The sequence below is a fragment of the Chaetura pelagica genome, unplaced genomic scaffold (assembly GCF_000747805.2).
Source record: "Chaetura pelagica isolate M959 unplaced genomic scaffold, ChaPel_1.0 scaffold219, whole genome shotgun sequence".
Lineage (NCBI taxonomy): Eukaryota > Metazoa > Chordata > Aves > Apodiformes > Apodidae > Chaetura > Chaetura pelagica.
The window spans coordinates 2,937,862-2,961,393 of NW_009954552.1; positions in this window are offsets into that span (position 1 = coordinate 2,937,862).

Sequence of the window (23,532 nt, forward strand, 5' to 3'; positions counted from 1 at the left end):
GCGGGGGCGGCAGAGGGGGGTGCGGCGCGCCCGGCGGGAAACCAGCGGCAGCGGGACTGGAAGCCCCGGTGTCCTGCCCGTCGGGCACCTTCGTGGCAACCCCCTGCCCCTGTGCAACTCACAGGAGTTGTCAGAAAGTCGCCGTGTGTACAAGGAAACCACAGAAGCGGTCTGCTTACCTGTCCTTCCCGGCTGCTCCGGAGCTCCAGCTGTTTTCTGCTTTGCCAGGTCTTCTCACTTCAGTGGATCAGTCTGGGCTTTGCCACCACACCAAGGGAAAAAAAACCAACAAATGTTTAACATCCCCAAATTAGTTCTCCAGAGGAGTTGTCAGAAAGTCGCCGTGTGTACAAGGAAACCACAGAAGCGGTCTGCTTACCTGTCCTTCCCGGCTGCTCCGGAGCTCCAGCTGTTTTCTGCTTTGCCAGGTCTTCTCACTTCAGTGGATCAGTCTGGGCTTTGCCACCACACCAAGGGAAAAAAAACCAACAAATGTTTAACATCCCCAAATTAGTTCTCCAGGTAGCCTAGAGAGCTGATGCTTTGAGAGGAGATGATTTAATTAAGCTTTCTCAAAAAGCAACTGCATCTTCTTTCACCCCAAAAGACAAACTTTTTATAAACTCAGGACCATGGGTATTGACAGGAAATCAGAACCAATATATACCCCTTCAGCTCGTGTTGAGGCTGCTGTTACAAACTCTGACAGGGACTCACTTGCCATGTCATCTAGCAGAACGTTCCATACCTGAAATGGTGTAGCATGTTCAGCAGTGTGAGGGGCAGCACTGCTGGCGTAAGGGCCTTTCCCAAGGGCAGCCCACCCTAACAACAGAATTGGGAATGACGATTTTCAATATTGCAGGGGAGCTTGCTCTGCCTCTGCCCAGCAAAAGGGGCTGGATAACAAGGCATTCTGCCAAATGGGAGTGAGTGAGGGTATATGGACAGGTTAATAACCAAAACTGCCAGTCTTGAGAGCATGCTTGCCCCCAGAGAACTCACACTGAAACAACAAAAATAACAACCATGAAGTTTGCTCAAGACCACTATTACCTAAATTAAGTGGTAATCAGGGGTTACCAAAAGACTTTTTGGAAGCAAAGCAGATTGAAAAGAAGAAAAAAAAAAAAATAGAAGGGTGGAAGTTTGCAGTAGGTAGAGGTTTGACACTGCCAAAAGTCACCCCACTGGCATCTCGACTCTGCCTCCTCCTCACGGCGCTGGCTCTCTGGTGGCAGATCAAGGTGCAACAAGCAGGGACCCACCCGTCAGCATGTGTGTGGGAGTACTTGTGGCGTGTGCATTAGCCAGTCCTAGGGAGCAGCACAGGTGTGCGTAAATACACCTCGAAGGTGAGTGACACAGGTAACTGCAGGAGGTGCGTGTGAACAGGGGGACCCACACCCCCAGCAGAGGGTCTGTGGATGTAACGCCCGCAGCCATGCGGGTGTGAGGCTGCGACTCTTTAGGATTAGTTGTGGAAGGGTCTTTGGAAGTTTATAGCTGTTTACTAACATTTTGCAAGTATCTGCTGTTGTGGTTTCTGTTGTTTTCCTGATACTGAATCTCAGCACGTAGCTCACTGATTGCCAGGTCATTACATGTCGTTATTAGACAGACAAAACCACTTTAATCCTGATTTGATTTAAACCATGAGTTGAACAGTTTTCTCTGCACCACACTAGGATCTTATGTAAGAAAAAGCCTGTCTTCCTAAATGTATCATAACACGCCCTAGACAATTACTGCATGTACAGATAATTCTGATCAAATTACATCCTCATCAACATATGCAAATGGCATATTAAACTACAGAGGCAAAAGCATCAATGCTGGCAGTACTATAGAAAAAGTTTCCAGAACATGAAGTTTTGAGGAAGGGAAGCTAATTTAGAAAGAAAATAATGTGCATTTTCATTAAGAGGTGGGCTAATTATCTGAAGCTGAAATTACTACCAGCAGCACCAAAGACTGACACATAATTGGTCAATGTCAATTAGGCTCTAATCCCATCTGATACTGGTCATTAATGCTTCTCTATGTGAAAAAGTTTTGGTCCTGAGTCAAGACGACTACACGCACCCTTCAATGTCCAAAAATCTGTGAAGGTCTAAGAAAATATTGTCTTCTGGGGTTCAGACTCATCAAATGACCATCCTAGGTTTTTTGGAAGATAATATGAACTAGTCTAAAAATACCGTTTTCTGTAATCAAAGGTTAATTTCTAACCACTGATATTAAACTAACTTTGTACTGTGCCAAGGCCAGCAGGCTTTCACAGATCTCTGCTTTTAATACCCTCTATTTTCTTTTTGAGAGTTACCTGTTCAAGAGAAGCAATCTGCCTGAAGGGTTTGAAAAACCCATTCCCAAACACTTGCTAGGTACTCACCTTGGAGAGCAGGGTGTTAAAAAAAAACCAAAACCTGGGGCTTTCTCTGGCACAGCAGCCTACCTTTGTCGCTCAAGCCCTCACCTCTGACTCAGATATGGGCAGCTGTGGCTGCTGTGCCCAGCCATACCATCCTTCCCCCAGCAGGTACTGCAGGGCAATGCTGGTCCCCAGCTGTGGGAGAGCACATGCAGTGTGAAGCCGACACGTGTCCCCACTCCATGTGCAGCCCAGCTGCACGTCATCTTAGCCTGAAATGCAGAGAGAGGAGTAGCCACTGCCTATGAACAGCCTTAGGCAAACTCAGCTCCTCATGTCACATCGTGTGCTGTGCACCCTGGGGCAGTCAGCCACCTCCAAATTTTCCTGTGGGTCATAGGGACAGGAAGGCCAGTGAGCCCACTTCTAAGAGGCCACACATTTGTTGCAACAGCCTTTCTTGCATCTAAGAGAGAAATTTCTTAGACCAATTGGAAACGTAATCTCACACAGGCTCAAGTGCATAGTTGTATGTGAATAGTTTTATGGAATTCAGAAAGAATAGAGCCTCTGTGAGGAAGAATATAGCAGTTTCCCTCCAAATTCAAAACTAGATGCACTACAACTAAAATGCATCCCAGTGAGAATTTTTAAGAGCAGCATAGGCTGGTGCTTTGTGAGACAAGTTCAGCTGTTGAGGGAGCCCTATAAAGAATAAAAACATTAGACAAACAAGTTACAACTCTGTCAAGTTTATGGCATAAATCCCAGGAATATTCTGACATCACCAGAACTAAAAGGGAAAAAAAAAGAACAAACCACACAGCAAATAAACAAAACAAAAACACAACAAAAAAGCAAACAAATGAAAAAAAAAACCCCACAAAAAAAAAACCCAAAAAACAACACACACCAGGAAAAAAAAAGAGTCTAGAGAGGAAAGAATATCTTAGTTTAAGAGATCTGAACTCAAATTTTGCTGACTATTTCTGCTGCACATCCCATTAAACTTTTTCTAAAAGAAAGTGAGATGGAAGGCACGTGGAGAAACAGTAAAGTACCAAACTTATTTTGGTACAAAGATCTAAAACTCTCAGCAAAAACATATTTGTCACAGATGACACTACTGACAATGGGTAACCCCTTGGTGCAAGTCATTTAAGACAGTCAGTCTTGGGGCTTCATAAGTCCAAAAGCATTACCATGAAGAGAGAAGCTGGGAAATGCTAGTTCAAAGAGGACCTGCAAGTGTCAACGAGGACTGAGTCATCTTCTAGCCATTCAGCATTTACCAAACACTTGGTTCATTGTGGGATGCCCTGTGGGAGTCTGGCTATTGTGCATAGCCATAAGGTTTGGGACTTAGTATCATTATGGTGCCTGTGGATGAGACTTTTAACAGTTTCAGAGATGTTTCACTTGTTCTTGACAAACTAATGTTGTAATCTTTCCTTTTCTCCTTTTTTTTCCAGTTGGTCAGTACCTTATGTCTGGAGACTCTTCAGCTTGAACTACGAACATAGTTGCTTATATATAGATACATAGGACTGGTTAAGAGTTTCTTGGCTGTAACCGAGTTAAGCTCTCTGAACCACATTCCTTTGTGAAACTGTTTACAATAAGCCTTTAAGATACCTTAGCCTTCAAATTGGTGCAAAGAATCTGAAAGCACATAAATTCTGCTGCCTTTTCAATGATCCAAAGGAGAAGTGCTTTCTGTAAGAAATAAGAATAGCTTCTGGGTTTGCTGCCTGTTAATAGAAGCAGTATGAGCCCATCTGAGAGCGGAGAAGATGAAGTATTATCCACTACTGATTTTGCAAGACTAGGAAAGATTCACTGTCATATGAGACTTGCCTTCCTATATTGCCATCTTCCTTCTTCATGAGAAGACATCATTTTTCTTAGCCTTGAGTCACATCTCAGTGAGAGGAACTTAGAAATTATTAGGGATGAGGAAGAGCAAGCAGACTATGTTTCTATTTAGATGTGTTGCTACAATCATTCCTGGGAGTGTTTGTATTAAGTCTCTATTAATAACAGGTCTCCCTCTGTGCTGCATTACATGTCTCATGATGCACCATTTCTCTATTGCATGAATGAAGCCACATCGAGTTTGGAAGAAGTAGCTAAATAAAGGGTTCTGGATAAAGAAAAAGAAAATTTGAAAGCAAATGAATTATTTCCATAAAGCATCATCACAGCAATTTCAAGACTAAATACTTTGGCTCTGGAATTTTTGCCACAGTTGGTTTTGGTGAGAGTTTTTCCTCAGTTTTAGTCTAAGCTTTCCTGTTTGAAATAATAATAAACAAAAATTAAAAACTTCCAGCTACTTCTAACTAGCCTTATGTTGAACTTCAGTTTAGAAGCCATTTGTATCCCAGGCCTTCAAATTCCAGCAACAAAACTAAGAGTAGTTACCTATCTGGTGTAGGAACCTTTGACTTTTCATACTTGAGACATTTTAAGCATTTGTTTTCACACTTTCTGTTTAAATAAATTTAAAAAATAGTATCTTTTTAATGGCAGCAGGAGCCAAGTAATATTTTTCTAATTAATTCTACTTTTACATCACCATGTTCATATGGCTGCATATATTTTGTGAATTCTCCATGATAACATCTGTGTTGACTGCTTTTGGGCAGTCTTAAGTGAATAGGAATCCAAAAGACATTTGACTAATGTGTTGCTGGCAACTTAAAAGAAATTATCAAAAACATATTGTTTTATTAACTACAAAATGATCTACTCATACCACATAACTCCTAAAGGGGGAAAAAAAAAATCTAGATTATCCTTATCATTATAGATAAAATGTGTGGCCTCATCGCCATATAACCTGAGAGTATGTGCCATTTTATCATTAGTAGCCTTAATATAGTTATGAATTACTGGATCTACATGGCTAAAAAGCTGCAGGGCCCAAGGATAGCTCGGATTGTATTTTAAGGAGTAGCTTTTAGTAGAGTTTATTCTGCTGGCTGAGAACTCTCACAGCATGCCCTTGCATGAGGTCAGGCTGCTCCAGCCAACCAGAATCTCTGGTCCCACAATGACTTCAGTATTTAAACTCTAGTTCAAATATATTAAATCAAGATGGTGCTCAAGTTCTAGGACACTTTGGACTTTAACGAGATTGTCTTACAATAGGTGCTGATGGGACAGCAGAACAGATGATGTATAGGCTGTTCTATCAAATAAAGGTCCAGTTTTATTTGAAACTTCTTTCAGAAGTTCAACTAATTCAAATCTTCTACAAAAATATTTTAACCAACCTGAGACCATTAGAAATTTTTGCTGGTTTGGGTGGGTTTTTTCAGTTTTATGGGAGAAAATCCTCACTCAGGCCTGTTTTTTCCCTTCTTCCAACAAAAGCAATAAAGTTCAGAATTTGTTGAAACATGTTTTACATTACATATGTAATCTTCTGAAGGGAACAGCCAGCTTGCAAAGTCAAGCTCCTAAGTCTCAAGTGCAGAAAACACAGGAATGAATATGGTGTGCAACTCCAGAACCACCATACTGAGTTCCCCTGCCTTGTCTGTTATACACCTTCCACAACAAACAAGGCTGGGGCCTACAGCCAGCTCTGCAAAACCATTTTTTTTCACAGACACAGTTTGTCATTATGTAAATTACGGTATTAGAGTGCATAAGCTCAACAGAGACATAGTAGGGTTGTAGAGGCAAAATAAATCCTGGTATTTCATAGCTTATGTCTGACCTTGCAATGTTCATGTAGGGGGCTTTTGTTTGGTTTAAAATACAGGACTGGCTGGTGTATTCTCCAAGAACTAAGCAAAGAATGAATTTAAGATACATTGCCTCATCTCATTGACATCTATAGAGATCATTTGCAGGGTTGGAAGCCTGGGCTCTGCTAATCTGACTGCTGTTAGTTGGACTAAGAAAAGCACTGATGGCAATCAAAGATTTTCCAGGCCCCGTAGTCGTGTCTACACTGTCCTTTTTCTCAGGACCCTGGCTGCAGCACCAGCTGGTGTGGCCAGGTTTCCCTTCTGTGAAAAGCAGCTGGGCAAGATTTATGCCTCAGTTGTGCATAGTGGATGCTCACATCGCGGACACTCCCTGAACAAGGCTATGGACAGGACTCTGGAAACCCCTTTCTAGAAACAGCCCACAGACATCAACCCTGGGGAAAGATAAAGCATTTTTTTCAGTGACATGTGTCTTCTCCAAGGAAGCAGCAGGTGCGGTGGGATCATGGGGTGCTGGATAAAGAATGCTGTATTATGCTGAACTTTTGACCATTATGTCTCTATCTCTTCTTTCTGCTTTGATCTTGGTCCACTACCCACACAGTGTCACACCACACACACCGATGCCTCATTTTACATCCTTTTTTCACATCTGGCTAGTTGAAATTTCAGCTTCTTGGGCCCCATTTATCCCAGATACCTCACTCAACAACATTCCTTTCCACCCTTCTAGTTTTCCCTTCCTGCTTCCTTCCTCTACTGCCTTTTCTTCCTGTTACCAGTAACCTCGTACATTTCCACAGATTTTTTCCTCCGCACTAACTTCCACTAACTTCCCTCTATATTCCATCTTTATCAGTGTTCCCTGAAGCATCTTCTTTCTTGTCCATTCTTCTGCCTCCAACTGATGTTAATGCAAAACATCCTAAGAAAATTCACAGGTCGTGGCTTTTGAATTGTTTAGCCCTGATGGGCTCCCTCCCAGTTCTTTCTTCCTTTCATGAGGAGAGGCAGCACAAGTTAACAACACCAAAAGGAGTTTCACCAAGTTTTTACCAGGAAATCTTTTTCTATCTCACAGCTTTCTGAGACATCACACTTAAGTTGTTCAGCCTGCAGCAAAAATGCCTCATTTTCCCTGAGTGGTCACTCCCTGGCATTGCTAGCCTGAACTACCTTCAGATCCAGGTTTGACTTCCCTTGGTTTTCAGTGAAGAACTCATGGATAGCTCTGCATGAGGCATACTGGAGGGAAAAGAGGTCTGTTTGATGCTCTTAGATCTCCTCACAGTCCTGGTAGAATCCTGTCTTGCCCAGACATTGGCTCACCCTACTCACACATGGAGCTGAACTAGATTTCCTCTGAGGAAGCTTGAGCCCACTGAGAGCAATTTATGTGCCTTCTCCCAAAGGCAAAGCAAAAAATGGCATCTCTGTTGTCAGTAATGTTAATGTCACTCTGTCACCACATCCTGCTGTCTTTCAGCCAAGAATCATAACTTGGTTTGTAAACAGTTTGGAGAAAAATGGGTGCTTGAAGAAGCACACACAAGAGGCGTTGTTCAGTTCTGTAAGCTGTACTGCTGTGCTACAGTGCAGGAAAAGCACGTGTCTGTGTGAACACCAGCATTTATCTGCTGAAACAAAGCTAAGTTGTGAATACCAGGCGTAAACCCACAGTGGACACTGATGGCAGCTGTCCCAAAGGAATGGTTCAACCATCAGCCCATGAAGAGCACATGTACTTCCCCTGGCACAAGAGGACAGACTTGTTTGTGTGCTCTGCTAAGAGGCTGATCACATAACAATAGAGCAAGTTTTCTCGTCTTATGGCAAATGTTCCAGTGGAGCAGCTCTAGCTGCTTCAGGTTCACTGAGACAGAGCCCTGCCTCCTCCAGCTTGCATCCCACCACAGGCAGCCTGCCTTGTCCCATATGTCCATGACTAATTTGAAAATCTGCCATAAGGGCAGTGTCCACATGTAGAGCCAGCACAACTAGCATGTACTTGATATTTCAATAAATGTTATAAGGCATCATCTAACAGGCTAATTTCTGGCTTGATTAAATCAGTCAATTGCTTCTGGGAAACAAAGTGTCATTGCTTCATTTTTAACATTCAGATCTATTATTCTAAGTATTTTTGCTCATACATATTAAATCAATTGCACATGTCCTTCATAGTTAAGAGAAACACTATAGGGATCTTATTACAAAAGGAGCCAACAGCTGAAGTATTACTTTTTCAATTTGGTTTTCGTTGATACTTCTGCTATGTGAGACTCTGCACTTTGCCACACATTGCACCCCTCACTGATGGCTCCGGGAGGAATCTGCCAGTTTCATTACCATGAAATTTGGCTTAGAGAAACCTTTGATGACAGTGCAAAGAGTGCAACAAATAAGGGTAGATCCTTTCTTCAGGATCTGATGGAAAGAAATCAAGAGGAGGCCTTCATGTCAACTGGCACATTATGGCAGTTGGGAGCAAGTGCCTAACTCATCCCTTTCCCTTGGGCAGAAGATCATGTAGATCAAGCAGATGGTGACAGCAAACAGTACAGGAGTAGGTGACACAAAACTTTATATCCCATATTGAAATACTGCCTATTGCTAAGGCCCTGGAGATTTTCTCTTTAAATTTTCTCTTCAAACAGTACAGGAGTAGGTGACACAACACTTTATATCCCATATTGAAATACTGCCTATTGCTAAGGCCCTGGAGATTTTCTCTTTAAATTTTGTTGTTTGTTTTTTTTCCACCCCACTGCCTTTTCTTTATATGTAAAAATCTAATATTATACTGCTTAAAGGAATATCAAAATTAAGAGCTTAAATTAAGATTGCCTGCTTTCAAAGCTGGCATCTTCCAACCACCATAGAAACTGCCCTGAACAGTTTAAAAGCCTTTAACAGATTTCTTCTGGCAGATTTTGCTCTGTCCATACTCAGTTTTTACCATTCCAAGTTGTGTGTCCTCCTATGTCAGAAGCCACTGCTTTGTAGTCAAAATGGCTTAAAACCTGAGTGCTACTCCTTAGCCATGTCTGGTGCCAGCATTCTTCAGAAGTAAACTTCAGTTTTCTCTTTCAGGTCATAATACTGCAGGACACTGAAGTTACACATTACAAGTCCAAAAATAAAAGCTCACAATACCTTCAAAGTAGCTATTCTCACAGGAACCAGTGCTCCATCAAGGCATTAACTGCTAAACATGGTCTATTTCAACAGGGAGCGCTTGGGATTAAGCCATTGGTGAGTACAGGCTAAGCAATATTCCAGACCCTGACAGCCTTGCCAGATCAGTCTGCTGCTCTATGAAGCTGCAAGAAGTAGCTACAAGGTCTGTTGCAGGGCTACCACATCTTTGGGAGATTATGGATTTTCCTTACATCCCTTCCAGCCTCAAACTGTCTCTGTCAATAAAGGTGTGAGGGAGTCTACAACAAACCACTCTTGCTACCCTGACTGCTAGCCATATTGATGAACACCTAGACAGCTGACAATATAATCCTTGTTGGTTTTGAGGGACACCCCCAAGGAAAAGCTTCTTATGAAGACAGGCTGGTTGTACTAATTGTGAAGTATCTGTCCATACGTTCAGTAGAGACACTGGCCCTGAACAAGCAGGATGTTATTAATTTCTACGTGTTCTTCACAATTTCTATTTCTTCCTGCCTGCCCTCCTTCCCAACAAGTCTTAACTTTTAACTCCTAGATTGAACATGGTGGGTTAATGTAGTTGTTATTATAACTCCCTGATTTTGTGACCTGCTAATTCTCAGATATTGCTTTAGTTATTTATAATATTATAGATATTGCAATTAATAACAGATCTGCTATGGAGGACACATCAACAGTTCTTTTAAGTCACATTTTTTCTAATATCATTGCTAAAAGAGAGGAAGCTTGGACTTCCCAGTCTTGGAAAAATTACTTTATATAGCCATCTTTACATCCTGTACCACATAAAATGAGATACACTCCATTTATGAGGTACCAGGATGCTCACAGTTAATAACAATCCATCTGCTATCTCTCTAAAGGGCTTAAATTCCTACTTCCTGGCCAAGGTACTTTATAGTTAACAACACTACTGACAAGTAGAGAGGTCACTCCAGACTATTCTGGACAGTGGGGTGATCAGTGTGGACACAGTTCACACAGCTGTTTGCAAGGATAGCTTAGCTGGTTTCAGTAAGCCCAGTAAACAGGAAAAGTCAAGTTCAAATCCCAGATGTACCTCCCACCTAAGCTTTAACCTCAGCACATCACAGCCACAGAATATCTAGTTTTTTACAGCAGAGGAAACACCAGGGAAACAGCTTGTATCACAAGGAGCTCGACTGAGATTTCCCTAAATGTGGGAAATTAGACTGTAGAAGTTTGTGGTAGTGGAGAAGATGTGGTCACACTCAACCCCAAGAAAATAAACAAAATAATCTGCCTTATGACAACAGATCCCATTGCCTTTATGTTATTTATCTGAATTAAAATATAGACAGATGTTTATGTTACCAAGTTCTTCTTCCAGTCACCTACCATAGGTGTATTCAAATCCTCAGTGCTTCTGTTGAAAGGGATCATAGGTGATATCCTCAAACTACTTTAGTTTAAGTCAGTAAGGGGAGTTTACCAGTCCTCAAAGGTACCTTAAAGTAAACCCCAGGCTTTGCCTGAGGCCAACTACAGAACATCCACATAAACCCTTCCCTAACTGCAGCTGATTATGCAGTTTTCTAGTGCAGATCAATGTAATTAAATATTTCCCAATCTTTCCCATGTTGGAAAGCCAAGCTAAAACCAGCAAATATCTCCCCAAGTTCCCAGCTGGTCCTACACCCATGCTTACTTAGCCCTAGTGAAAGGAAAGTGTGTTACTGGAGCTGTGCAAGAGTATGAGTTGAGAAGTCACACTGTATGACTGAGAAGGTAGATTAGGGAAAACCAGTCTCCCACTCTCTTCCTTATGTGGTGTGCTTTTCTCCTCCTTCCTGTATGAACAGCTTTTTTCCAGCCAGGCTCTCCTTGCAGTAAAAACTCTAAGAAGCACCAGCCACATCTGGTTTTACCTCAAGTGGATCAAACATTGACTATGTATTCATGCCACATTTTAATTCCTATCCTATGATTCCTCTTCAAAATTACCAGCAGCCCTCAAGACAAGCCCTGTGTCTAAATTAACATAAAGTATGCTATACATTTGGTTTAGGATAGATATTTTCAGCTTTTCATTGTATGGATCATCTCCTAATAGGGACAGACTATCATCTCCTACTCCTTTGTAGCAACTAAAGCAACTGCTTAATCAAAGGTACATGGTTTACACTGGCAGCTCTTTGCATGGATGCTCTTACTGTAATAAAACCTGGTAACAAATACACAATGTGTGTGGCACAAGCCTTAATGCAAGGCTGTGGGCTTACCTTCATATTTGAAGGCTTCAGTAGCTTATACAATTCTCCCTCTGATGGCTTCACACTTCATTATTTGCCCAGTGGGGCACATCGAGGCTGCTGGCCAGAATTCAGCAGGGTAGGGCAAGCGTTTAGTGCACACCAATCTTACTTGAATGCCAGGGAATGTGCTGGATCACCAAATACAAGACATATTTTTTCTGAAGGCTTTCTTCCATCAACAAGCCTAAATAGTATCCAAAGTTGCATTTTCTAAAATGGACACCTCTCTGACTGTTGTTCTTTTACTGCCCCTTTCATTGACAGGGATCAAGCTAATGACTCGGAGGACCTTTAGGCATTTCTAAAATCATTTCTTGGCATTTATGAACTCTGGTGACCGGGCTCAGAATAGTTCATTATAATGAATACATTAATGAATAATTCAGAACCACTCATAGAAGTCACCCTCAGCAATTTTCCTTCACATCCCATGTACTAAACAGTGAAGACAGCTACAATGGTTGGCTTTATCAGGACGTTAAAGCTGTTACAAGGGTTTAAAAGATAAGAATAGCTGCACATGCAATTTCAAGTAGAAGTTACATTATACATGGTGGTATCAAGCCAATGGTCTCATGAAAGCATTCATTTAGTGAGCTTAATGAGGGCAATTTGTCAACAATTTCACACACCATTTGCCTAGAATTCTCCAATGCAGCATTTCACGGTGTGCTCCTCCCCCTCAAATAAACTGCATGTTGTATACAGTCTTCCCCATCATTAATCATCTTTTCAGCACTGCAAGTTCAATGCTGCTTTCCCAGTAGGACACCAAGGGAGCAACCTAGCCAAAAGAGGGAAAAGTCATGGGAAAAGAAGAATATAAATGTTCACTTCAAAAAAAAATGAAACGCCCCAAAGAAACCCCCAAGAGCAACCCTGCCAAACCTGCTTCTAACTGCAGCTTCTGGAGCTCTACTTTTTTCATCAGTTGAGCATACAACTTTGGAATCCAAATGGTACTACTTTCAGCTTCAAAGTTCAAAGTAGAGGCTAAGACTACCAGTCAGTAAAATAAAAAATAACATAAAATAAAATAAGAAAATAAAACAGACCACTCCCCACTCCCATACGGTTCTCAGCTTCTGGAATTGTTGCATTTTGGTTCTTCAACTAAGTCCAACTCCAAGATGTCTCTTTCTTAAAAAAACCCCAAACAACCCATGCATTTATTGAAATTGAATCTGCAAAAGGCTTGCCTTAATAAACAACTAACTTACTTAAGAAGCCATTACTGTTGATTGCCAGCATTTTTCTGCTAACCAAGATGCCTGAGGGAAAAGCAGATGGAAAGTAATTAATAAGACCAAGAGTGAGGTTTGCTTAATGTAACTGATACTGTTGGTAAATCTGGGACTCATAAATGATTCTCCTCCATGAAGGAAGAGAGACAGATGTTTCTGCTATTTCAGTAAGGAGTTAGGAGAGAGCAAGTAAAAATGAAAAGAAAAAAAATTTTTAAGTGAGCCCATAAATAAGCAATGCAACTGGTATCATACACTTTCTTCTTCTCTCTCACATTCCTGATAAGTTTGAAGAATTTGAGAAGTGGAGAGAAGGAGTTCTCCAAAATGATCTTATTAAAAGAATCCAATATGCGAGCAACTGTAAGTTACTGTATCCCATGTGGGCTTGTGCAGTAGGAATATAGAAAAAAAGAAAGCATTAAGTTTGCTTCTGAACATCTTAGCTTTTAAAGAAGTATTGGATGAATTGCCATTTCTGTGATGTGTTACATCTTCTGCTTAGGCAATGTCGAAAACCTGACATGAGATAAATCAAAAAGGGAAATAGGTGGAGCTATCTGTTTACCCTCAAGATAAGATCCCTCCCTGTTGAGGGAAAGGCATTTTAGGCAGGCTGTGAGAAGGAGGTGGGGACAAGGGGAATCGCCCTGAGCCTGTCTGAAGGGGCAAGGCTCGGGTCAAACTACAAAGCATTTCCACTGAGACAAAGTGCTGCTGTCATCTGTACTGGCAGCATTTTCAACCCAGCAGTGCTCTGTTTCAGTGACTGTGCTCTCTCCTGCCAAAGGCATCTCTAAGGAGGAGGCTGCTTTCTGAGGTGCAGCAAATCAATATTTTACTCTTTTGGCCTTAGGCAATTATCAACAAGAAAGTTAAATGAAATCGTGTTTTATATATATGCATATCTGTATAGATAACAAAAACAAAAAAAACACTTTCTCCTTTTAGAATTTTTCTGTTAAAAGGTACATGTGTTCCTCCGAATGCCTAAAGCCCTTCCTAACTTTTAAAATTTAAAAAAAATTTTATTTTTTTTTTCCCCAAATATATGATACTGCATCTGAAGGAATTAAGTTAAGGTGTTCCATCTCAGCTCCTGTTACCCTCCAGGCTTCTAAGAGATTTTCATCTATAGGGAAAAAAGACAAATCCATATCAAAAGACCAGCAATACTTAAAAAAACCCCAACAGCAATCTAAAATTTTTATATATTTTTTTTTTTAATTCTGTCAGCTTCCTCTTGCAAACTGTTAAAAGTTTCCTAACAGTGACTGGGAAAAAAATAATAATAACAACAAAATAAAAAAGTAACCTGTGTCTCTGATGCAAGGTGTGAATTTCTTCAAATTAGTCAAGCAGAGGCTACTATAGAAAATATACAAATGTTGACTTTTTTTTCTATTTCCATCTACATTTAACTTCTTTTCTGGCTGCAGTAATATCTGGTGAGCTACCATCACCACTCTCAAATTCAATACAGTAATTGTTTAGAAGCTCCAGAGCTGAGCTTTGAAAATGTACCTCTGGCCATAGCTTACAGTACAGTTGGAGTCAGAAAGGTACTGTAAAAAACAATATGAAGATGACGTAATAGTGCCATCAAAGGAAAATTTTATTTGCTCAAGTAACAAAGTCAAAGGCTTTCTCTTTCACTTTCATGCCCATTCCACAAAATTCAGCATGGCTGAAGGGCTGCAGAGTGCATTTCTGTGTCAATAGCTTTATACATAAAGTCATGGAATCATGGAGTGGTTTGAGTTGGAAGAGACCTTAAAGATTACATAGTTCCAAACACCCTGCCATAGGCAGTGATGCCTCCGACTGGATCAGATTGCTCAAAGCTCCATCCAACCCTTGTACACTTCCACAACCTCCCTGGGCAACCTGTTCCAGTGTCTCACCACCCTCACAGTGAATAATTTCTTCTGAATGTCTAATCTAAATCTCCCCTCTTCCAGTGTAAAACCATTCCCCCTTGTCCTCTCTCTACTAACTCCCTCCCCAGCTTTCCTGTAGCCCCTTCAGGTACTGAAGGCCACTCTGAGGCCTCCCTGGAGCCTTCTCTCCTCCAGGCTGAACAACCCCAACTCTCTCAGCCTGTCTTCACAGGAGAGGTGCTTCAGCCCTTGTATCCTCTCTGTGGCTCTCCTCTGGACTCTCTCCAAGAACTTCCTGTCCTTGTGTTGGGGGCTCCAGAATTGGACACAGTATTCCACATGGGGTCTCCTGAGAGTGGAGCAGGGGGGAAAATCACCTTCCTTGACCTGCTATCCATGCTTCTTTTGATGCAGCCCAGGACATAGTTGCCTTTTTGGGCTGCAAGTGTGCATTGCCACCTTGTGTTGAGCTTCTCATCAACCAACACCCCCAAGTCCTTCTCCTTGCGGTTGTTGTCATTCCATTCTCCACAGAGGCTTTCTTTGTGCATGGGATTGCCCTGACTCAGGTGCAGGACCTAGCACTAGGCCTTAATGAACTTAATGATGTTGGCATGGGCCCACCTCTCAAGCTTGTCAAAGTCCCTCTGGTTGGCCTCCATTCCCTCCAGTGTGTCAACTGCACCACACAGTTTGGTGTCATCAGCAAACTCACTGAGGGTGCACTCAGTTTCACTGTCCATGTCGCTGACAAAGATGTTAAACAACGTTGGTCCCAGTACCAACTCCTGAGGAACACCACTTGTCACTGGTCTCCACTTGGGTATTGAGACATTGACTACAACCCTTTGAGTGCAACCATACAGACAATTCCTTATCTACCAAGTGGTTCCTCAGTTGAGTCCATGTTTCCCCTTTTCCAGTCAGTGGGAACTTCACTGGATTGCACTCATTTCTCACACAGTGGCTTAGCAACTTCAGCTGCCCATTTTCTCAGGACCCATGGATCTGTCTCATCAGGTCCCATGGACTTGTACAATTTCAGGTTCCTTAGATGGTCTTGAACCTGATCTACCCCTACCATGGATTGTTTGTCATTCTCACTCTGCCCTCTGTGACTTGGGTAGTGTGAGTTGCTTCTTCACTTGCTGGTGAAGAAGGAGGCAAAATATTCATTGAGTACCTCAGCTTCCTCCATGTAAGAAGTCATCCTGTTAACATTCAAGAACTACCCAGAAAACTCTGAAAGCCTTGGGCTATACCTCAAAGGAGGATCTGGGAGACCCACAGGAAGCTTCAGTAGCTGCTCCACCAGCAGCTTCTCCTGTCACAGGCTGTGGACACTCAGGGCAGAGGCAGGGTTTCCATAGGACTGACTTCACTCACAGGAGACAGACCAAGTGCATGCCTGTAGGGAATATAATCCTCAACCCATATTGTGAACACCAGATCAAACACTTCTCCTTTGAAAAGTATACATATACCAGGAGGAGTACTCTTCAAAGTTTCTTCCCTATTATATAATTACTCCTACACCATCCATTTTCTTGCAGAAGGATGTGATCTGACCTGAATTAGCTATAGACACACATAACCCTCATTGCTCAAATACTAAACCCCAGACATTAAACAGATTAAGATGGGAATGCATCAGTTTTAGTTAATACTTTGACTAGTTTTGTTACTACATAGTGAAATATGGACACCATATTAAGGATAAATCACATGGAAGAAAGTTAATAAATAGCTGTAAGGATACTTTTGCCTCCATGCAGTCCCAGTTGTAGCCAGCATAAAGTCTACAGACAGGTGCAAATTGAGGGGCAGAAGGAAATATCCACTCCCAGCTCCACACACTTCAAAGCCACTGTTTTGAAGTGACCAAGGTGCAGGTACAAAAACTTCCCAGAAAGAAAATCAGAAAGGCAGGCTCAGGAGTCCTCATGAAATATCACACTATACCTCATGTCAGTTCAGTGGAACTTGCTGCTGTGGAAGATGGCAGAGAGAGATAGCCTTGGCAGATTCAGGAAGGATCACACAAATTTAAGGACAGTAGGTCCATGAACAGAAAGTGAGCAGGAGGGAATGCACCCTGTAACATCCCTAATCCAACAGTGGTGGATCTGGTGCAATGCCATGGTAATGGACCAGAGGAAATTACTAAGCTTGCATGGTCTCACTAAATAGCAAGTACAATAAATAGCAAATCATGCTCTGAAGAGAAAGTGTAGTGGGCAATACAGCTGGTCTGATTTTGTAGAGCATTAGAGAATTTATGTCCTTCTTTGTAGGCAGTTCATCTGTCCTGCTTACCACTGCACCATCAGGAACCTACATGGCATTCAGCTAACACACCTCAAAACTGAAATACACGATCACATTTTCAGTATGGGATGGAGCTGGGTTAACATTGATATATCACGGGCAGCCCTACAGTTATTTCATTATTTCAGAAGTCTGAGGAAAAACAGCACTGTAGTTTTGTGTCCTTTTATCCACATTCCTGTCTGCAATGCTGGTGGTGTCGGGCACCAGTTTCCTGCTTAACATTAACATCTCAGCCCTGTCCACCCCCACACTGTAGTTCCCTAATGCATACTTGTGACAAACTTGGAACAACATCTGACCTTCGAGTCCTCTATCCACATCCCTACTGCCTGCCAACAAATTCTGGCTAACACTTAAAGAAGATATCTCACCACTGACCTGGCACCCTGAGTTATCAGCCTACAACGAGGCCCCTGCAGTTTAGTAGAAGAGTGTTCTCCAAATACCCCAGGATTCCTAACCCTGCATGCTCACACACCATGCTTGTTGGAGCAGTGTAACTCAGCTTTATTATTGCATCATTATTAATTTGAAGTATGTGTGTTCTTTTGCCTTAAAAAATAAAAGAATTCAAATTGTTAGAAAAGCACATGGGAATATAAAATCTCAGAGTTAACATTCAAGAGCTCTCTGTAAGTGCTTCATTATTTTGGATGGGTTTGCAGAGGCAAAGTGGCTGGCCTCACAAGCTATATGAGGATTGGCATGCCCTAAAATCCTACATCAACACCTAGGGACACATTTCTTCTTATTAAGAATGGCTGCTCCTGCTCCAAGCCTTTCTGAAGATGTTGCTAAAACTTTTGTAATTGTATATCATCAGATGAGAAATGTATATGATTTTGGTAAAATTTAGAACATACCACAGAAAACCTGGCACAGTTAAGAAATAACAGTAGTAGTGGATGCTTAAGTAGATACCATTGCCCTTAGGCAATCCCATTGCATGGTTTAATACACCTTAATATGTCGCTGCAAGGTTTTGGAAAAAAAACTTCCTTTATTATTCAGATACGGGAAAGGAGAAAATAAGATAATTTTCCAACAGAAATCTCAAAGCTGGTAAAAGTGTCAGAAGGTCACCTGTGAAAGACAGGGATTACATAAACTGTTCCTGGCCCATGCTTATCTAATTCAGTTGCAAAGACTTTCAGTGATGAGGACAACTTCTCTGGTACTTCCATATGCGTGGTGGGAGAAACTAATATACTAATACCAGACTTGAATCTTCCTTGTAGCACCTCACCAGATCTTGCTCCACCCACCAGGGACATGAAGTGCTCACATATCATACAGTTATCATACCTCCCCCACAGTCTTTCCATCTCTGGTATGAAAAAAACCCACTTCATTATGTCCTTCCTTGGTCATTTTCATGAGTGGTCTCGGATTTTCTCTCCTTAGTCTATAAGCACCTATAAGCACAGTGCTCAGAACTAGGCACGATGTCCAGTTAAAAACCTTATCCAAACCAGATCATCCCACGCAGTGCCAGGGGGTTACTTTGCACTAAGCTGCTGCTCCACTTCTGCCTCAGGGTGTGGGCTTTGCCTTTTTATGCAGCAGTTTGATATTGTTGATTTATGTTCAGCTTTTGACCCATCTATAGGCAACACATACAGGCACAGGCAGCTGTGTCCTCTTGCCTGTTTGAATTGCTGTAGCCTTGGTGGAAGTGATAAATAGACTGTTGTAGATTTATAGTCAGTTAGCAGATGACTCAAAATTGCACGCAGTTCACTTTTGTTTCTTCTTTGCTCTATCAACAGAGTGAAACTCCACAGGGTTTGTAAATTCCACAAACTTTTCTTTCCTTCTTGAACTTCAGTAAAAGTGCAGGTCAGGCAGTGGGGATCCTTTGTACAGGACAACACTTATCCCTAGATGTGCTCATACTAAAAAAAATGTTTGCATGCACTCAAGAGGATACAGTGAATATGGAACTGCTTCTTTATTCTTTGTAAATGCTCAGCAGTCTTGGATTTCATGAGGAGTTAGCTACTGAAGACCAAATGATGATCCCAGTTATGCAAGCAGATTGGAGGAATCAAGCAACATGCAGTAGAAGGATACGTGAAACTGGAAAGAAAAGTTGGTCTGTCTCATAGAATATGACTTTAGATTAGCACACTTGAAGCTTAGATTCCTAAATCCAGCAATTAGCACAACAAAGGCACAGAGGAAAAGGAGAAAATAATAAAAATGAGAACATTTGATAAAAGAAGTATTCTAAAAACAACAAGCCTGTTTTAAAAAATATTCTATGAATATTTAAGAGTATATTTCTTGTAATACATAAAAAGAAAATAAATTAACTATTCACAATATTCTGCACTCTTTGAAAACAGGAAATGGTAAAAGTAAAAATAAAAATCAGCAGGATATGAAAAGCTGCAACAAACTTTACCAAAACACAAAACACCTACTTTAAAATTACATTGGTAGTTCACTGCCAATTTTTAAGTTACAGATTAAAAAGTTTCTTAAATATTTTTTGATTAAAATTTTCTACTATGGTAAATCTGTGAAAAGAGCAATATTGGACTGTTTAGAAGACAAAATGGTAGCATGTTAATTGTTAAAGGCTTTTTTTTTTTTTTTTTTTTTTTTTTTTTTTTTTTTTTAAAGGGATATCACTTTTTGACCTAATTTAAATTAAAACAGAAAAGTATTTGATAGTCTCATGTCTCCAGTGCCCCGATAATAAATAGTGCAGTGAACAGTTTTTTTTTTTTTAAAAAGTATGTATATCAGAAACTTGCTCAGAGTAAACTTCAAGAAATACTAAACCTTTAGTGGCTCAGTTCTTCCCACCTGCCAATTTAATTTCTTACTATGAGCTCTATAATAAAACACATTAGCTATAAAATGCACCTCTAAAAAAGCCAAATAAAATTAGAATTTTTTCTAACAAAAGCAAGTGTCTCATTCAGTCACCTCCATTAATCTGAACACCTGTGAGGCTTTTGGTCAGCAAGCGAGCACAGCTTAGGCCAGCCCTGCAAGAGCAGTTGCTGACACCCACCAGCCATGCAGGCTGAGTTAGTCATAATGTCACTCTCATGCCACTAAAATACTACTCTGCTGTGATCCGTGGCAACACAGGAGCTGTTTTACAAAAGCGTAAACCATCCATACAGTGGGAATAGGCAGACACCAGAACTGGCAGACTGTTCATGAGCCAGTGCCTCTAACCAAACCCTGCAAGAAGTCCATCATGCCTCAAAGAAAGCAGGCTATGGTGCAGAAAAATGAGCGGACTTGTAGTGTGGTTCTGGCTACAAGGAAGACTCTCAGGCTGTGGATGCAGCAAAGAAAGCTGATCATGGTGAGTCACAGTAAACTAGCAAATCTGAGCAGCAAGAGGTGCATGCCACAACAGCCACAGGGCTGAGAATTGGCAGAAAGCAAAAGGCACTTGGTCTTCTGGAGGAGATGCAATTCCATATTCTCGCAGGAGGAATGGACAATTTATCTGCACTGTGGTAAAACTAAACTTCCCTCTGCAGTGATGTCCATATGAATTATTTTAGGCCTAGCTGCCACTTCTCTGTTTTCAGCCTTCTCTTACTGTTTACATTTTTCAGAGGAGGAAATGGTTGAATCCATGTGAGCAAAAGAGAAGGAAAAGCTGAACCAAGGAGGCACTGGTGACTAACCAGGTGAGCAGTGCATGTTTGTTTCTATTAATTTAAATAAACTTGTTAAAAAATACGTACCACCAAAATAGCCACCTTAAAGAAATTATTTACAGGAAGCCTCTGATTACTAAGCTAACAGCTCACAGAAATAAACAGTCAATCTAAAAAAAAGTTCCAGTATTCTTTGCATAGCTATTACTATTATTACATCAGAGAAGAGGGGCATTCATTCTTTTATTCAAGGAAATTGACTCTTAACACTTGCTTCTTTTCCCCCTGCCCCTGAGAAAACTGTTTTACTGGAGATGTTGAATCTTCTCCTTGACTGAAAATCACCTCAGTATTGCCTCTCCGAAGAGCTGACAGTTTAAACCACTCCAGACAACTGGCCACAGCAGAAGGCTGTGCTGGCTCTCAGCCTCCAGTTCAACAGAGCTTCCTCAATTATCAAAAGCACATTTGATGGATAAAGTCAAGTTGTGTAAGTGTTCTCCAAGTGTTAGGTGAAGAGAATCTCAGGCTAGAACTATCTCAGCCAAACTTTAATCTTCATCTATCTTATTGCCACAGAATTAAATGCTATCACATATTTAATAAAAAACCTTTTCCTGTATTATAAACTAGACATCAGACATTGATTCATTGAGCTATACTGACTCAGAGGTGGAAGTGTCATCAATATGTCTCAGAAAGGGAGCCAAAAGCCTGAGGAATAGTTCAACTTATGGGGTGCTGCTGTTAGAAATCTAAGAATTTATGTAAATCAACCCCAGACTCCACTGTGTGGAGAGAGAGGGGAACTTGAACATCACCATGCAAAATGATATGGTCCTACTGCATACTCGAGCTTGTTTAGTTCACTGTAATACCCAATCTGCCAATATTAATTTCTGAATGAAAAACTTACATCTGGGAAACTACATCACCATCAAAGTGACAAAACCCACATCCTGCTTAAATTTCATTCACTTGAATGACATTTCCATGGAAAATCACAGCAAAAAGAACCAGAACTACAACAGAAGCAGACAAGGAAAAAGCACTATGTTTATTAAACTAAAAGCATGTCTTTCTTCAAAGAAGCCAGACCAACATCTTCACTAGGATCTACTAATTTAAAAAAAAACAAAAATAAACATCCCCAAAAAACCTCTACACAGCAGAATAATACAGAATCACTGAGGTTTTCTGTTGGAAATAGAAACCACATTTCTACTGAATACCTCTGATAAGGAAACAGGTCTTTCTGTAGTAGAAGTGAAACAGTTAAATGCGAGATATCCTAAATACTTCCACCTTTCCCTGCAGCTGAATCTGTCTGCATATAATTTGAGAAAGCTGAATTAAGGGAAAGGAATACTGTATACATAACACGTTAAACTATGAGAATGAAAAGAATTTATGTGAAAATTCTGCATATGTTCAGTTTGCCTTTAATTAGAGATGGATTCCTGATCTTGATTATCCTAAGCAGAAAATCAAGACCAGTCCCTGAAACCACACAGTCTTCCCTTTGTGGGCCTCCTCTTGATTTATGTAGGGCTTTAAACAACACAAAAAAACCCCAGAGCTGGGGTTACTGTTCCTTCACATTAGTTGCTTTTTTTGAGCCTGCAGATGGGCCTGTGTTTTAGGATATTTATTTCTTGTTACGCCTTACAGTGCAAGAAGACAGAGAGCTAGGAAAAAAGCACTACTGAAAGTGATATGCTTTCAAAACCATATTTTGCTAATAATTTTAATTATCTTCTGATTAGTGGTCTGCTCATTTTGAGATGTCCTCTCATATCATCCCCTCTCATTGTTTTGGATAGTCCCATGCCACTTTGAAGCAAATCAAAAGTCCCCATTGCAGAGTACTTTGTGATAGCTGGTCTCGGCTCATTCAAAAGTGGAAATAGAACCCAGATACCTTGACTGGATCATTTGACCTAATGAGGCTTCAGTCACATTGCCATAGGAACTGAGACAATGATATTTTGGGAGAAGTTGCATTTTCAGTTGTGGCACACACTCACTAATATGACAAAGTCAAACTTCTGAAGTAGGCTGCCTATGTGGTTCACAGCTGGCTGGAGAAGGGATAGAAAGAAGGTAAAATGATAGAGGGAAAATTACATTATTAGGGATACATGGCATAGACATGGTGAATCACACATTTTAGCTGCATGTCCCCCTCTTGCATCCACAAGGAAATCTTTGGGACCTACAGCTCCCCCATAAAACTTTCAGACATTTTAGAGTCCTCTTTCTGCCCTGTGGCTACATGGAGGAAGACAAGGATGTTGAATCCACTCTCTATTCCTTTCATCCTCTTAGGTAAAGCAGCCACTGTCCCTACCCTTAGGAGGAGGGAGTGACTGGCTGATTTCAGGATGAGCTGCAGTACAAAATCACATCGTCATCCAGCCCACTGGAGGGAATGCTGCACAGAAAATCTTGACCCAAGGGCAGAGGGAACAAGATGTTGCCAATGCAGGACACTCAGATCAAGTCAAGAGGGAGCAGGGGGCCTGCTGCAGTGCACAGCAGCATTGCCAGGAGGGATGCAGTGATCCAGCAAGTTATTAAATTAAATGTACGTGTTGGGTTACAAAAGCCACTATGCAAAATAAGCAAGTCTGAATTGTTTTCCAAAATAAGTGAAAATAGCAGGTCAGTATAAGATGAAATGTCTATACCCCGGTCAAATTCTCATTAGCTGAATAGAAAAAACCTGTTTTGAATTTATGTTTTCTCCTAAAGCCATAGACTAACACATCACTTTATGGCACTGACAATTTCTGAAGCTATCATGAGATCAGCTATTACATCTCATCTTTGTTTTATAACTTTTTAATGTTTCACATTTCTCAGTTCTTTTATACACAGTACTTTTAAC